Below are 16,374 nucleotides of genomic sequence, written 5' to 3'. Positions count from 1 at the left end.
GAGACAAAAGACATGATCCTTCAATTGGGTAAGCTCTCCAAGAAGAGATAGGAAGGGATGGAATCAAGGGAATAAGTAAAGGGATTGGTCTTGGTAACAAAAAACAATAACTTCTTCATCAGAAACTGAAGTAAAGGAGTGGAGAATAAGGGATGATATTTAGTGAATTTTGAGGTTTGGCACAGGGAAGAAGAGGAGCTCATGACAGAGGATGACCTTGATTTCTTAGTAAAGAAGGAGTTGAGATCCACTACTGAGAGGGAGGGGAGAGAAGATGGGAATAGTGGTGAAGAAAAGAGAAGGAAAAGAAGGAAAGGAGAAGGAAGAGAAGTTCAATATAGGTCCTTCCCTCTACTATTTTTAAATGAGAGCTTGATCAGAAAGAGTCCTATTTGGGGGAAATTTCTGGCATCTATTTTGAACTTTATCCATTATCCCCTGCATTGCCATCTGCTCTACCATTTTACCAGATCTCCTGGTTCCCTCTCCTAACCCAGGTCCTGGAATGTGTGGGTCACCTTCCCACACCCTCAGCTCCATGTGTGTCATGATAAATTTAGACATTTTCCAGTCACAGATCTCAGAGTTGGAAGGAACCCCAGTGACCATCTGGTCCAATCCCTGCCTGAACAAGAAATACCTCAACAATATATGGGACAACTGGCTATCCAAACTTTACTGGTAGATTTCCAATATATCCATCAGTCAACAAGTATTTATATTATCAATGTTCCAGTCTGTGCTATGCAGAAGCATTTTTCATGAAGAGCCAGCAAGACCTATCTTTAACAGATGAAGACTGGTAGGTCCCTGCCCAAGTCATTTAACATCTGACTCTCTAAGTTGCAGAGAAGAAGCCAACCTATACTGGTGAGGGAGAACTCTCAAGAGTTCTCTAAACAGGTCCACTAAAGGGAGAAAAATGTGCTAGATGTGCTAAGGTACTGGGATTGCAAAAACAGAACTAAAAATAGTTCATGTCCTCAATACGCTTACATTTGCTCTCTCCGGTGAGGAAGAACCCACCATGGCAGTACATTCCACTTTGGGAAATATAGAATAATTAAGAGTTTTTCCATTCATTATGCCCAACTATATACCAGCTTCCAAGGCTAAGTTCAGCCAGACAGAACAATGGAGAGAGCCCTGAATTTGGAGTCAGGAAGACCTGAGTTCAAATATAGTCTTAGACAAGTACTAGCTGTGTGATCCTGGGCAAGTCATTTCACCTCTGTTTGCCTCAGTTTCCTCATTTATAAAATGAAGGTGATACAGGATCTAACTCCAAGAGTTGTTATGAGGACCAAATGAGATAATAATTATAAGGTACTTAGCACAGTGCTTGGCACATAGTAGATTCTATAAAAAGGTTATTTATTTATTATAGGTACTAGTGGTAGAAAGATGAAAGAAGATACCTTCTGAAATAAGATTGCCTTCATAGAGCTCACAGTCTAGAAGAGAGGATCAGACCTGTACACAGATAAGAGACCATGCTATAGTAGTGAGAAGAGCCCTGATGCTAAGGTTAAGAAATCCTAGATTCAAATCCTGAGCTCTGCTACCCATTGCCTGCCTACTTATTCCTGGCCAGGCCAAACTTCTTTTTTTTTTTTTTAATTCAAAGATATTTTATTTTCCCAATTACACGTAATAATTTTCACCATACATTTTCTGAAATTATAAGATCCAAATTGTCTCCCTCCCTCCCTCCTTCCTTCCTGGGGCTGTCAAGCAATTCAAAATGGTGTGTATACATATATACACACACACACACACACATATATATATATATATATTTTTTTTTTTTTTAAACCCTTACCTTCCGTCTTGGAGTCAATACTGTGTATTGGCTCCAAGGCAGAAGAATGGTAAGGGCTTGGCAATGGGGGTCAAGTGACTTGCCCAGGGTCACACAGCTGGGAAGTGGCTGAGGCCAGATTTGAACCTAGGACCTCCCATCTCTAGGCCTGGCTCTCAATCCACTGAGCTACCCAGCTGCCCCCTATATATACATATATATATATATAATCATGCAAAACATTTCCATAGTGTTCATTTTTTTTACAAGTTGGTAATCTTTTTTTTTTAAACCCTTAACTTCCGTCTTGGAATCAATACTGTGTATTAGTTCCAAGGCAGAAGAGTGGTAAGGGCTAGGCAATTGGGGTTAAGTGACTTGCCCAGGGTCACACAGCTGGGAAGTGGCTGAGGCCAGATTTGAACCCAGGACCTCCCATCTCTAGGCCTGGCTCTCAATCCACTGAGCTACCCAGCTGCCCCCATAAATTGGTAATCTTATAAAACCAAAACCCCAAAACATATACCCAAATAAACAATTGAAAAATTGTATGCTTTCATCTGCATTTTGACTCCAAAAGTTATTTCTCTGGAGGTGGATAGCATCTTTTCTCAAGAGTCCCTTTTGAGTCCCCCAGAATCATTCTGGATCATTGTATTGATGTTAGTAGCTAAATCTATCACATTTGATCGGTCCACAAAATTGCTGTTACTCTGTACAGTGTTTTCCTGGTTCTGCTTATTTCACTCTGTGTCAGTTCATGCAGATCTTCCCAGCTTTTTCTGAAACTATCCTGCTCATCATTCCTTATGCCACAATAGTATTCCATTACCATCATATACCACAATTTGTTAAGCCATTCCCCAATTGACAGCCAAGCCCTAACTTCTCAATTTTCCCCACTTGAAAAATGGAAGGGTTGGACTCTAAGTACCCATACAATATCCAATCTTATGGTCAAATAACTATAACATAAAATATAATGTATTAAACACATGTGAGAGATCTGAGCAATTGTGACCCCATGGCTAAGGGAGTTATTCTCTGACAGCTCCAAGATAATCCCTGATCTTCTTGGAGCTCCCAATGGATACTAAGCACATTAACAAGTCCAAGACTAAGAAATCTGCATCCCCAAGTATCCAGCAGAATATTGGAAGACATTTACTAAATGCTTGGTGATCCTTGATCTCATTTGGTATTCACATCTACCCTGTGAGAGTTGTGTTTTTTTAAACATTTACTCTCTGTCTTAGTAACAACTTTAAGACAGAAGGGCAAGTGCTAGGCAAATGGGGTTTCGTGACTTACCCAGAGTCTCACAGCTAGGAAGTGTCTGAGGCCACAATTGAACCCAGGACCCCCTGACTATAAGGCTGGGGCTCTGTGATACCTAGCTGCCCTTTGCTCTGTGACGTAGTAAGTAAAAGCATAAATATCTCTATTTAGCAAATGTGGAAACATCTGTAAATACAAAAATGGCCAGAAGAAGGCTTGGAAACAACCTACAAGATTTTGTGACTCCCTGGTATAAGTTAACATGTACTTTTTTCCCCAAGGAATTGTAAATACTAGAAGTTTACAGTATTATTTTAAATGATTTACAGATTTTTCCTCCCTTTGGTTCTTATCTGTCTTATCTGTCCTTATCTATTTGAGGGTTTGCATTCATCAACTCAGTAAAGCAAATGGAAAGCTGGGCTTGGGATCTAGAAGACCTGAATTCAAATCCTTCCTCTAATCCCTGCTGATTATGGAACCACAGTCAAGTGGAGGTCACTTTCCAAGGCTACAACTTGGCAGTCAGTTGCTGATATGTATCATGGGACAGATTTCCATATTGAGAATTTCCTACATTGAAGTTCAGTGACAATTAAATAGCAGGTCTAGACCACTAATCTCCCCTTAAAAAAATGAATATGATTTTTTAATATTTAAAAAAATCCAAATAAACATAGTGAGAAAAAGACCTAAGGTCACATTTTTAATAAGAACCAGAATTCAGACCCAGTTCTTGCTCCAAGACCAGGCCTCACCATAGCTGCCAGAAGGCTAGAGAATACTGTCCAAGGCTACGGACTTCCTACTGATCACCCTTCTGCCTTGGAACATCAAAAACCTTGAACCTTGGAGGTTCAAGGCAGACAGGCCTCATTACCAGTTGAAAAGGATCACAAAAGGGATTTAGTTCAGAGACAGGAGAACAAATCCCCTCTTCAATATGCCAAACAACCTGTAATTCTGCCTTTGAAAACTTCCACTAAGAGAGAACCCATGGCCTCCTAAGGTAGTCCATTCCATTTTCTGAATTCTTAAGGCAACTAGGTGGCTCTATGGACAGTGTCAGACCTGGAGTCAGGAAAACTAGACTAGTCTTCCTGAGTTCAAATCTAGCTTCAGACAATTACTAGCTGGTGGGAAAGTCACTTAACCCTGTTTGTCTCAGTTCATCTTCTGTAAAAATGAGCTGGACAAGGAATTGACAAATCACTCCAGTGTCTCTGCCAAGAAAGTCTGGAATAAGATCACTAAGTCATGTCCAAACACAACTCAAAAACGACTGAACAACAATAAATGATTAGAAAAGTTTTTCTTATCATCAAACTCAACTTTGCCTCCTTGCAATTTTCCTACTTCTTTCCTCTGGGGCCAAATGGATCAAGTCAGTTTCCTCTCTGCCATGACAGCCTTTCAATGACTGAAGGCAGCTAACATGTCCTCCCCTAAGTCTTCTCTTCTCCAGTCTAAAAGTCCCCATTCCTCTGAGAGATCTTCATGACTTCACCATTCTGTGAAAAGAAGGGAAAGAAGAAAAAGGAAGCTCTAGGCTCATATAGTAGTTCTTGGGAAGGAATCAAGGTTGAAATTGAAAAAAAAAGAGGAAGAAGGGCAGGGAAAGAAGTGTAAGAACCATATGGCTTCCAGCAGTATATAAATGGCTTTCCAATCACATAGCCTAGTGAATTTCCATAGACTGAGTCAGCATTATTGTACAATTAGTACAGAACTAATTGTTCCCTTGAGAAAAATGCTCTAGTTTGTCAATATGATTTGTCCTTAATTTCCAACTGTCTCTTTAAATATCTTTGAGTCTCTGTCAAGGGACAAACACAAAGGGTAGAATGAGCAACAATGACTGATGTTGTAGATAGGAAAATTTTGAAGAAACTTCCTGACAAACTGAGCTATTAAAAAATGGAATGGGCTACCTTGGGAAGTAGTAAGTTCTCTCTTCATGGAAGTCTTCAAGAAAAAAAATGGAAGACCATTTGTCAGAATAGGATGATAAAGTGGAAAGAGCTCTGGTTTTGGAGTCAAAGGACCTAGGTTCAAATCCAATCTCTAACACATACTACCAGTGCAGTTTAGAGCAAGCCACTTTTCTTCCCTGAATTGACCCCCAGTTTCCTGAGGAGTTGGACTAGATGGCCACTAAATTCCCTTCTAGATCTATGACTCTTGTGATTTTTCTTAAGATGTGGATTGGACTAACCAGACTCTGAGGTCCCTCCCAACCATTCATTCTTTTTAAATTTAAATTTAATTTTCTAGTTAATGAAAATCTACTGTCTCTCTCTCTCACCTTTTCCTCACTCCTCCTATTGAGAAAGAAAAAAAACCCTTGTTATAAACATATATTGTCAACCAAAACAAATTCCCATATTGCCTGTATCTAAAAAAATATATGTCTCAATCTGTACCCTGAACTCATTCACCTCTCTATCTGGAGAAATGTTACATGTTTCATCATGAGTCTTCTGGAATTGTGACTGGATCACTGTGTTGATCAGAATTCTTAAGTCATTACAATGCTTCTGATACTGTACAAATTGTTCTCCTGGTTCACTCAGAATCAGTTCTTACACATCTTCCCAAGTTTCTCAGAACACATAATCTTTATCATTTCTTACAGCACAATAGTATTCCATCACATTAATTTATCATAATTTTATTCAACTATTCCTAACTATTGATCCTTTTTTTAAAAAAACTTTAACCTGGCTTAGAATCAAAACTGTATTGGTTTCAAGATGAAGAAGAATGGCAAGAACTAAGCAACAGGGATTAAGTGATTTGCCCAGGGTCACAGGGCTGGGAAGTGTCTGAGGTCATATTTGAACCCAGGACCTCCCATCTTTAAACCTGACTCTCTAGCTGAAAGCCACCTTGCTGTCTCCACCCAATAACTATTAAATCTTTATTCTATAATGCCTAGGTAATAGAACCAGGGTGTAATACTCAAAAGATGAAAGAAAAACTTCCTAATAATCAGAGCTATCTAGAAATGCCCTGAGGGGGCCAGGTAGTGACTTTCCTTTTCTTGGAGGTCTTCTTGTAAAGCTGAATGATAGCTCAGTGGATTGAGAGCCAAGGCTAGAGATGGGAGGTCCTAGATTAAAATCTGACCTCAGACACTTCCCAGCCCTGTGACCCGGGGCAAGTCACCATTGCCTAGCCCTTATCACTCTTATGCCTTAGATTATAATGCAAAAGGTAGGATTTTAAAATGTATAATTGGAAAATCTTGGACCTTTGGACTCTAGCTCCCAGAATTCTTTTCTTGTCCCAAGAATCCTTTTCCCTTCCTTCACATTAACAATATTACTTTATTGTTTTATGCCTCCCTCACTCTCTTTTACTTCCTGCAAGACCCATGAGTTCTGTTTCTCTAGCCTTTTATTTTCCTTTGCTTCAAGTGTTATTATTAATAAAGCTTATTAATATAATACTTGGAGTATTGAATATTAATTTTTAAATTTTACAAAAATAAATAAAGGTTGGATGACCATTAGAGAGAGAATCCTCAGTGAGGAGTAGGTGGGACTAGATGGCCTCTCAGGCCCCCTAGAACTCTGAGCTCCTAGGATTCAGGCACAAAAGATGGTGGTGGAAGCCTATCCATTCACTTGGCATTGATCAAGACTGACTGCCCTTCTGCTTCCTCTCAGACCAGTGTGGGTGAGCAAATGTTCTCACCTATAGCAGGAGGGAAAATATGGATTGACCCTGGGGGGTGGGGGGGGAAGACTGGCACAAGAGACAAAGAAGCAGGAGGCTTCTTAAAGCAGACCCACTCCTTTCCCAAGCCACCCTCCTCCTTCCTAATGTCTAAGCATGGGAGGGTGAGTTAGGCAGAGTGCAGACCCAGGAGACAATGTACTAGAGGCCACACACCCAGATGCAACCATCCATGACGACTGTCGACCAGAGTCCACCCTCAGCTTTGGACATCATCACAAAGGACTTGACAAGCATTCTGTTTGTTAAACAAAATGTCCTTTTGGGGCTCAGACCTGGATCAAAACAGCACCAGCCCAAGCTGACCAAAGGAATAGGCCTTGGGGCTGAGTCACCACCCAGGTTGTTTCACAACTCATTTGTGTGTCAAGGAGGCTGATGAGATCACTGTGGGTTACCAAGTGTGCCTACCCTCTCCCAGGGAACAAATGGCAGGATGTTGTCAGAGCCAGGTTAAAAAAAAAAAGAAACTGGAGCTAAAGAAAGAAAGTGGGGCTACCTGAAGGACAGCCAACCTGGGGTGGGGAGCCCCTGGCAGGCTCTCTCACTTACCTGAGCAAAGGTTTGCCCTTCTTTATGGACTCCCCAACTCTGATCTGCTAGGTTTAAGGTCCCTCCCAGCTCCAGTATTCTATATTCCAAGGATCTTTCCTTGCTCTCACATTCTAGGTTCTAAGATCCATCCCAGCTCTGATATTCTGTGTTCTACAACCCCTCTTAGCTCCAACATTGTGTCACTGTTCAACATCTATAAATGGGAAACACTCATTGCAGAGAATTTGCAGAAGTGCAGAGACAGACATTTATCAGAGTTAATCATTTGATATTGGGTCACTTAAGCAATGTACTTCCCCTTACTGGACCTCAGTTTCCTCTACTCTAAAATGAAGGAACTAGAAAAGGTGTTTTCCTTCCTTAAGGACTTTCCAACTCTGACCTGATAGCTTCTAAGGTCCCCTCCAACTCCATTCTACATTACAAGGATCTTTCCAATTCTCACATTTTATGTTCTAAGTAAGATCCATCCCAGCTCTGATATTCTGTGTTCCAAGACCCCTCTCAGCTCCAACTTTCCATGTCCTAAAATCTCTCTATTCTCTGACATTCTGTGTTCTAACTGCTCTGAGTTCTAACATTTCATGTTCTAAGGGCTTTCCTGGTTTTGGACAATTTCTAATTCTCCAAATCCAAAAAAAACTCTTTCAGAAGGTCTTTAATAAGTCCATCAACAAACATTTATTACATGTATAACCCAGTTTGCATCTCATGCCAGCACCAGGAGAGGAGAGGAAAGGGAAGGAGGGAGGGAGATAAGTTAGATCATTTAACTTAGGAAAACTTGTTTGAAAATTTGTTAATACATATATTTGATATCAATAAATAACTAAAAATACATATTTTAAAAACATTTATTTATTACCTGGTGTGTAATAGGTTCCAAAGCCAATAAAAAAGCAAAGGATATGAACAGGCAGTTTTCAGAGGAAGAAATTAAACTATCTATAGCCATATGAAAAAATGCTCTAAATCACTAATTATTCAAAAAAGGAAAATTAAAGCAACTCTCAGGTTCCATTTCATACCCATCAGAGTTACAAAATGGACAAAAAGGAAAATGACAAATGCTGAAAGGGCTACGAGAAAATGGGTACCTTAATGCACTGCTGGTGTATCTATGAACTGGTCTATCTATTCTGGAAAGTGATTTGGAAAATGCCCAAAAAGCTATTAAGCTTTGCACACCCTTTGGCCCAGTGATACCATGACTACTATACCCCAAAGAAATCAAAGAAAGAGGAACATCTGAACAAAAACACTTACTGCAACTTTATTCATGGTAACAAAGAAATAGTAACTTCTCTCACATTAAGTAAGACAGCCTATTACAGATATGTACAGACCAACAAAATACATTCCCATATTAGCCATGTCCAAAAGAATATGCTTTAATCTGCCCTCTGAGTCCATTAGCTCTCTATCTGGAAGTGGGTAGCACATTTCATCATGAGTCCTTGGAATCTTGGATAGTTGTTGGGTTGATAAGAGTTCCTAAGTCTTTCAAAGTTGAGTATGATTATAATATTGCTATTATTATATGAATTATTCTCCTGGTTCTGCTCACTTCATCTTGTATCAGTTTATACAAGTCTCTCCAGTTTTTTCTGAAACCATTCCTATCAATTACTTACAGTACAATAATATACCATCACTTTCATATACACTGTGGTACAGTTGAATGTAATGGACTTCTCTACTAGCAGAAATGCAATAAGCCAGGACAATTCTGAGAGACTTATGAGAAAGATGCTATCCACATCCAAAGGAAGAACCGTGGGAGCAGAAACACAGGAGAAAAACAACTGCTTGATCACATGGGTCGATGGGGACATGATTGGGGATGCCGACTCTAAAAGATCACCCTAGTGCAAACATCAATAATATGGAAATAGGTCTTGATCAATGACACATGTAAAACCCAGTGGAATTGCTCATTGGATATGGGAGAGGGATTCGAGAAGGGGAGGGAAAGAACATGAATTATGGGACCATGGAAAAATATTCTAAATCAACTAATTAAATAAAATTTCTCAAATTAAAAAAAATCAATGTAGACTAGGTTTATAACATTCATCTGTTCCATTATAATAAAGAAAATGAAATAAAGCTTCTGCATGGAATGAAACCCCAAACATCCAGGAAAGTAAAATATCCCCAGACAGAGAGAAAAAAAATCCAACCAAAAAAAAATAATAAAATAAACACTGCCTTTTCTAGACAGCCCTGGGAGGGGAGAAACCCAAACAGACAGTTATAGTTCAGCTACACCAGGGCTAATCTTTAATCTTTTAAGGAGATAGGTAATACATTAACTATTATTGTCCACTCCCCAGAGGCACCTTGACACCAGGTTGATCAGAGGCTGGTTGCTGTTGGCCTTATTGAGTAGAAAGGGAGCAATTAAAAGAGACAATTAATATTTTGCATCAGACTTTCTTAGAACCCCGCCTAAAGATTAAAAGGATTAAATAGGATTACAGCTCTGGTGATAGCTGTCATCAGCTGGTAGCTGAACCCTTAGTCAGCATTGAACTAGGGACATCAGAAATACAAGATGTTTTTCTGTCTAGCTTCCTAGCAAGGGAACTCCCAGAGGACAGAAACGCCATCGTTTAATGCTTAGTACATGTTCCTCCTTATTATTGTTACTATTAATAATGAGTGCTGTAATTATTCTAATAGGAAAAAAACATGACGAAAGCCCAGATAATACTAGACTGTCAAGAGAACCAGAAGGGGCCTTAGAGATCATTTGGTCTAACCCTCGAAGATCTCTCTGATTCCCTCCAAAAATGGAACCCAGTGGGCAGGTGAATAGAAAGGCCTAGAGTCAGGAGGACCCCAGTTCAAATTTGACCTCAGACAAGACTTGCTGTGTGACCCTGGGCAAGTCACTTAACCTTGCTAGTCTCTATTTCCTCATGCATACAATTAGCTGGAGAAGGAAATGATAAACCATCAAGATAACCATAAACAGGGTCACAAAGAGTGGGACACAATTGAAAAAATGACTGAACAACAAAATATATGTTGTAGCCTATTGTCCTCCATCTCCTGGAAGGCAAGGCCAGTCTGATTTGGGGCCACAAGGGTGGGGAGGAAAAAAATGACCGTCCCTGGACCTTACAGTCTACCAGATTTGAACTTGTCATCTTCCCTCAATTAACTCTGTTTACCTACAGGATCCAATGTAAAAGTCTCTGTCTGGCTTTCAGAATCCTGCAGAACCTGGCCTCTTCCTCCCTCTCCAGTCTTCTCAGACCTTCCTCTGTGATCCGGTGGCACTGGCTTCCTCACTGTTCCTCACCTAGGACCCTCCATTTCTTGCCTGGGCATCTTCCTCTGGCTGTCTCCCACACCTGGAAAGTGCTCTCCCCCCTCATCTCTGCTTCCAGGCTTCCCTGGCTTCCTTCAAGACTCAGCTCCAATCTCACCTTCTCTGCAGCCTTTCCACCATGTTCCCTCCCTCCCATCCCACTGCCAGTGCCTTCTCTCCTTCCTTCCCATTTACACTGCAGATACCTTGTATGGACCTCATTGCATGCATGCTGTCTCCCCTTTTAGACTGAGCTCCTACAGGCCAGCAACCTTGTTTTTGGCTGTATTTTATCCTCAGGAGTACCTGGCACCTTAATGAGTTATTTTGTCTTTTTCTTTGTTCTCTTTTTGTTTGTTTTTGCTAATAAACCCTTATCTTCTGATTTAGACTTATTGCTAAGCATTGGTTCTAAGACAGAAAAACAGTTAAGGTTAGATGGTTGGAATTAAGTGACTTGCCCAAGGTCACACAGCTAGCACAGATCTGAGGTCAAATTTGAACCCAGGTCCTCTTGATTCCAGGATTAGCTTTCTATCCACTGAGCCACCTAGCTGCCCCTACTTAATAAATTCTTTTTTAACCCTTAACTTCTATCTTAGACTAGATACTAAGAAATGATTCTAAGGCAGAAAAGCAATTAAGGCTAGGCAACTGGAGTTGTGGCTTGCCCAGGGTCACATAGCTAGGAAGTACCTGAGACCACATTTGAACCCAGGTCCTCTGACTCCAGGCTGGCTCTCCATTCACTAAGCCACCTTGCTGCCTCTGCTTAATAAATTCTTAATAACTGCTTGTTTATATGAGTACGTGACTTGGGGTTTTGGTTTCAAAAGATCGCTCTATTGTAAAAATGAATAATATGGAGATAATTATCAAGTGATAACACTTGTACAACCCAGTGGAATTGCTTGTCAGCTCCGGGAGGGGGGAGAAAAGAGGGGACGGAAAGAAAATGAATCATGGAAACATGGGAAAAGATTTTTAAAAATTAATAAATAAATAAATTCTTGATAACTTTGAGGGAGGAAGAGGAAAGCATGTATGATATCAAATGAAAATGAGCTACAAAGTGGGTTATACATTTGTTTCTAGAGGGAACAAGAAAGAACTTCATTCATTAGTTGTTCTGTAGTGCTCCCATACACGCTGGGAGCTATGTTCCCCTCAATGCTCCTAAGCAGCTGGGTGGTGCAGCACACTCACTGCTGAACTTGGAGTCAAGATAACTTCACTCTCACTAATGGTGCGATCCCCCAGCAAGTCTCTTAACCTTCCTCAGTTTCCTGAACTATAAAATGGGGACACTAATAACACCTACCTCAAAGGGTTGCTGGGAGACTCAAATGAGAGAATATTTGCAAAGCACCAGTATTCTATAAATGCTAGCCCTCTTTGTTTTCCCCAGGGTCTGGCACACAGTCAATGCTTAGGAAACAGTTGCTGGATTTGTTGAATAACTTTTGCAACAGCAAATCTGGGAGAGAGTTAGTTTTGGCAGGAAAAGTCCATTTTAAGCCCCAGAAAGCCTCCTTGGTTCAGTCCCAGCTCTGCTGCTTACTAGCTGTGTGATGTTGAGCAAATCACTTCCATTCTGGGACTTCATTTCCTCATTTTTAAAATGAGCCACTTGGACAGAGTGAAACCTCTAGGCAAGTCACATAAGCTCTTTGTCTCATTTTCCTCAACTGCAAAATAAAGAGAATAATAGAATAGAAAATACTGAAGATAATAACATCTACCTCCTAGGATTATTGTGAGGAACAAATGAATTAATGTTTCTAAAAAAGTGCTTAGCATTTGGCTTATTTGTGGTTTGTTTTGTGTGTGTGTGTATGTTTTTTTAACCCTCACCTTCTGTCTTCTGAACCACAGAAGAGTGGTAAGGGCTAGGCAATGGGGGTCAAGTGACTTGCCCAGGGTCACTCAGTTGGGAAGTCTTATTTGTGTTTTTATTTGGGCGTTTTGGTTTTATATGAGTATTCTCTTACAACAATGACCAATATTGAAATGAGGTTTTCATGATAATACATGTAAAACTAAGATCAAATTTCTTGCCACCTCTGGGAGAAGAGGGGGGTGGGGGTGGGGAAGCAATTTAGATCATATAATTATGAAAAATGTATGTTTCAAATGGAAAAAAAGAAAATAGTAAAAAAGAAAATGTAAAAAACAAAGAAAAATGCTTAGCACATATAAGAAATGATGAGCAGGATTCTTCAGAAATACTGGAAAGACTTCTATGAACTGATACAAAGTGATCTGAGCAGAATATAGTACACATATCAGCAATATTGTATGATGATCAAGTGTGAATGACTTAGCTTTTATCAGAAATATGGTGATTCAAGACAATTCTGAAGGATTTGTGATGAAAAATGTTATCCACCTCCAGAGAAAGAACTGATGAAGTCTAAATGCAGATCAAAGCAGGCTTTTTTTCTACTTCCTTTATTTTTACATGTGATATTTTTTATCTGTTTTCTTTTACAACATGACTAATATGGAAATATGTTTTGCATGACTGCAAATATATAACCTATATCAAATTGCTTGCCTTCTCAATGAGGAAGGTGGAAAAGGAGAGAATTTGAAACTCAGAATTAAAAAAAAACAATTTAAAAAATGTTTTTTTCATGTAACTAGAAAAAAATAAAATAAAAAAAGGAGGAGTGTGCTTAGCACAGTGCTTGGCACCCAGTTAGGCACTATATTAATGTTTATTTCTTTCCCCCTCTAAGACTCTGTTCAGCTCTGACAGTCTAATTGCTCTAGAGTGGGATAGGACCTGGAGTGAAATGAACTCTGGAGGAAAATATAGAAGTTAGCTAGGTCATAAGAGCTAACATTTATATCTTGGTTTAAAGTTTGCAAAATACTTTACAAGTATTACTTCACAACAACCCAGGGAGGTGAGTGCTATGACTATTCCCATTTTATAGATGAAGAAATGGAGGCAGACAGTAGTTAAATGACTTGATGACAACTAATGACTGAGCCATGGTTTGAACTTAAGTCTTCATTACTTCATTAAGACTCCATCCACTGTATCACTTGATTATTAGCTAGATACAACAACCCTGTAATGTAGAGGTTACTATTATTCCCACTTTTACAGATGAGAAGACTGAGGACTACACAGCTAGGGACAGCTAGGTGATACAGTGGATAGGGTGCTGGGACTTGAGTCAGGACGACTCATCTTCCTGAGTTCAAATCTGCCCTCAGATACTGAGTAAGTATGACTGAGTAAGTCATTTAATCCTATTTGCCTCAGTTTCCTCCTCTGTAAAATGAGTTGGGGAAGGAAATGGTAAACCACTCCAGTATCTGCCAAGAAAACCCTAAATGGAGTCACAAAGAATCAGGCAGGACTAAACCAACTAAGTATCTGAGGCAAGATTCAGGTTTAATTCCTTTTGACTCCAAGCCAATACTGCTACCCTACCTGGTATATGCACCATTTGTTCTTGAAGCTGAAAAAAGGGGATTTCCTAGTTACCTACTGAAGCCTCTCTGTGATACTAGATGGTCCCTGTATCAGTGGCATCTCACAGGGATTCTGCAGGTGCTCCCCCTGCTCCTGGAAATGGGAACTACACCATTTCATTTTTATCCCCTTTAGTAAAGATTCCTTTTTGTTACAATATCCTGGCTTTCATCATCCTGGAACTCAGGTTCTGCAGGGAGAGGGGGTGGAAGAACAAGTGCCTCTCAGCCCCTGGCAGCGTTCTAAGGCAAAAGTTACTCACAAGTCACCAATTTGACCCAGTAGAAGGAGATGCTTCACTGGGAGTTTCCAACACTTAAGCCAAATCAACCAACAAGCATTTATTGTTTGTGTAACTTAGCCAGGTGTCTACCCCAGATATGTGAAGCCTGGCAGAAGAGGCAGATGTTATAATTTGTTCCAGTGGGCATGAAGTGAGTGCAGTGAAGTGCTTAGAGCTTTGTTAGCCATCAAAGAAGCCAAGAGCATCCACTGCGTCCCAAGCCATCACCAATGGTCTTAACTGTTGTCTTGCCACTGGACTTGACTAAATCTGGAAGAGTCTATGAGGGCAGCTAAGTGGCTCAGTAGATAGAGGCAGACCTGGAGCTTGGAAGTCCTGGGTTCAAATGTGGCTTCAGACATTTCTTAGCTATGTGACCCTGGGAAAGTTACTTAAACCCTGTTGTCTACCTTTACTGCTCTTCTGCCTCAGAACTGATACTTAGCATGGACTCCAAGACAAAAGGTAAGGATTTTTTAAAAAGTGCCTATGATTTTGCGCAACTCTGTGTCATTTAAATCCAATTTATGCTCGAGTCAAAGGAAGTCACCAGTGATGATGTCATTTGAATCCTCTTCAGGTACTAAGGATAACAACCAACCATTTTTGTACCTGCACTGCATGAGATGATGAGGGTACAAAAATAGAAATAAAAGAATCCCTGCCATCAAAGAGCTAACATTCTACCTGGGGAAACAATATGAAATCACAGAGGTTTTTTGATCATTCAAAAAAACAGTCTTGCCAGTTTTCAAGAAGTCAGATCATACCTTGAATGAGGTATTTTGAAAGGATTTGAATAGAGGTGGTGGCCTGAGGCACAAGAGTAGTGGATGTGGTCTTTGGAGTTTGGAAGTTTTTGTTATTGTTTGGTTCCATTTCAGTTCTTTGTGACCCTCTTTGGGGTCTTCTTGGCAAGGATCCCAGAGTGGTTCCTTCTCCAAACATTTTACAAATGAGGTAACTGAGGTAAACTGGGTTAAGTGACTTCCTCAGAGTTATACAGGGTCTGAGAGTCTGATTTAAACTCAGATCTTTCTGACTCCAAGCCTGGAACTGTATCTACTGAGTTACCTAGCTGTCCCAGGAGTCAGGAAGACCTGAGTCCAGTGGACATCTATCTACTTGCTCTGAGACTCTGGGAAAGTCTTTTAATTTTCCTCCAACTCAACTTCTTCATCTATAACTGCACCTACTCTCAGAGTTATTGTGAGACTCAACTGAGAAAATGAAAATAAAGCACTTAGCACAGTGTCTGGCCCATAGTAAGCACTATCTAAATGTTTGGGTTTTTTTAAACCCTTATCTTCCATCTTAGGATCAATAGTATGCATTGGTTGCAAGGCAGAAGAGCAGTAAGGGCTAGACAGTGGAGGTTAAGTGACTTGCCCAGGGTCACACAGCTAGAAAGGTCAGATTTTAAATCAGGATTAGCTGAGGCCAGATTTGAAACCAGGATATCCCATCTCTGGACCTAGCTTTTAATCCACTGAGTCACCTAGCTGTCCCCAGAAACTACATAAACTATTATTATTATTATGCAATCCTTCCTCTCAAGGTTTTTCCACTATGTTTTTTTCCCTTTTTTTTTTTAGACCCTTCCCTTCCCTCTTAGAATCAATACTGTGTATTGATTCCAAGGCAGAAGAGTGGTAGCTAGGAATTATCTGAGGCCAAATTTGAACCCAGGATCTCCCATCTCTAGGCCTGGTCCTCTATCTACCGAGCCACCTAGCTACACCCTCTAACAAATTTCAAAATACTATATGACTTTAAAAAAAAAGTAAGTCTACCATTAAAACCATATTCTGGGTGGGAGGCAGAATTGAAATCCTCACTGTCTACTTACTACCAGTGTGATATTAAGAACATCACTCTGTATGTGTCTGTGTTAGACACACACATGG

At 40.1% G+C, this 16,374-nt stretch overlaps 1 long non-coding RNA gene across 1 annotated transcript in view; it reads right to left on the bottom strand.

The window, feature by feature from the left end:
- Positions 1 to 7,460, bottom strand: part of LOC130453872 (uncharacterized) — a 66,032-nt gene extending 58,572 nt beyond the window's left edge. Inside the window, exon 1 of the long non-coding RNA XR_008911509.1 lies at positions 7,373 to 7,460. This is a non-coding gene — a long non-coding RNA (uncharacterized LOC130453872). The remainder of the gene's footprint in view (positions 1 to 7,372) is intronic.
- Between the last annotated feature and the right edge of the window lie 8,914 nt (positions 7,461 to 16,374).

The sequence above is a fragment of the Monodelphis domestica genome, chromosome 4 (assembly GCF_027887165.1).
Source record: "Monodelphis domestica isolate mMonDom1 chromosome 4, mMonDom1.pri, whole genome shotgun sequence".
NCBI lineage: Eukaryota > Metazoa > Chordata > Mammalia > Didelphimorphia > Didelphidae > Monodelphis > Monodelphis domestica.
Note: the sequence above shows the minus strand (reverse complement) of the source record. Positions and strands in the feature narration are given on the sequence as shown.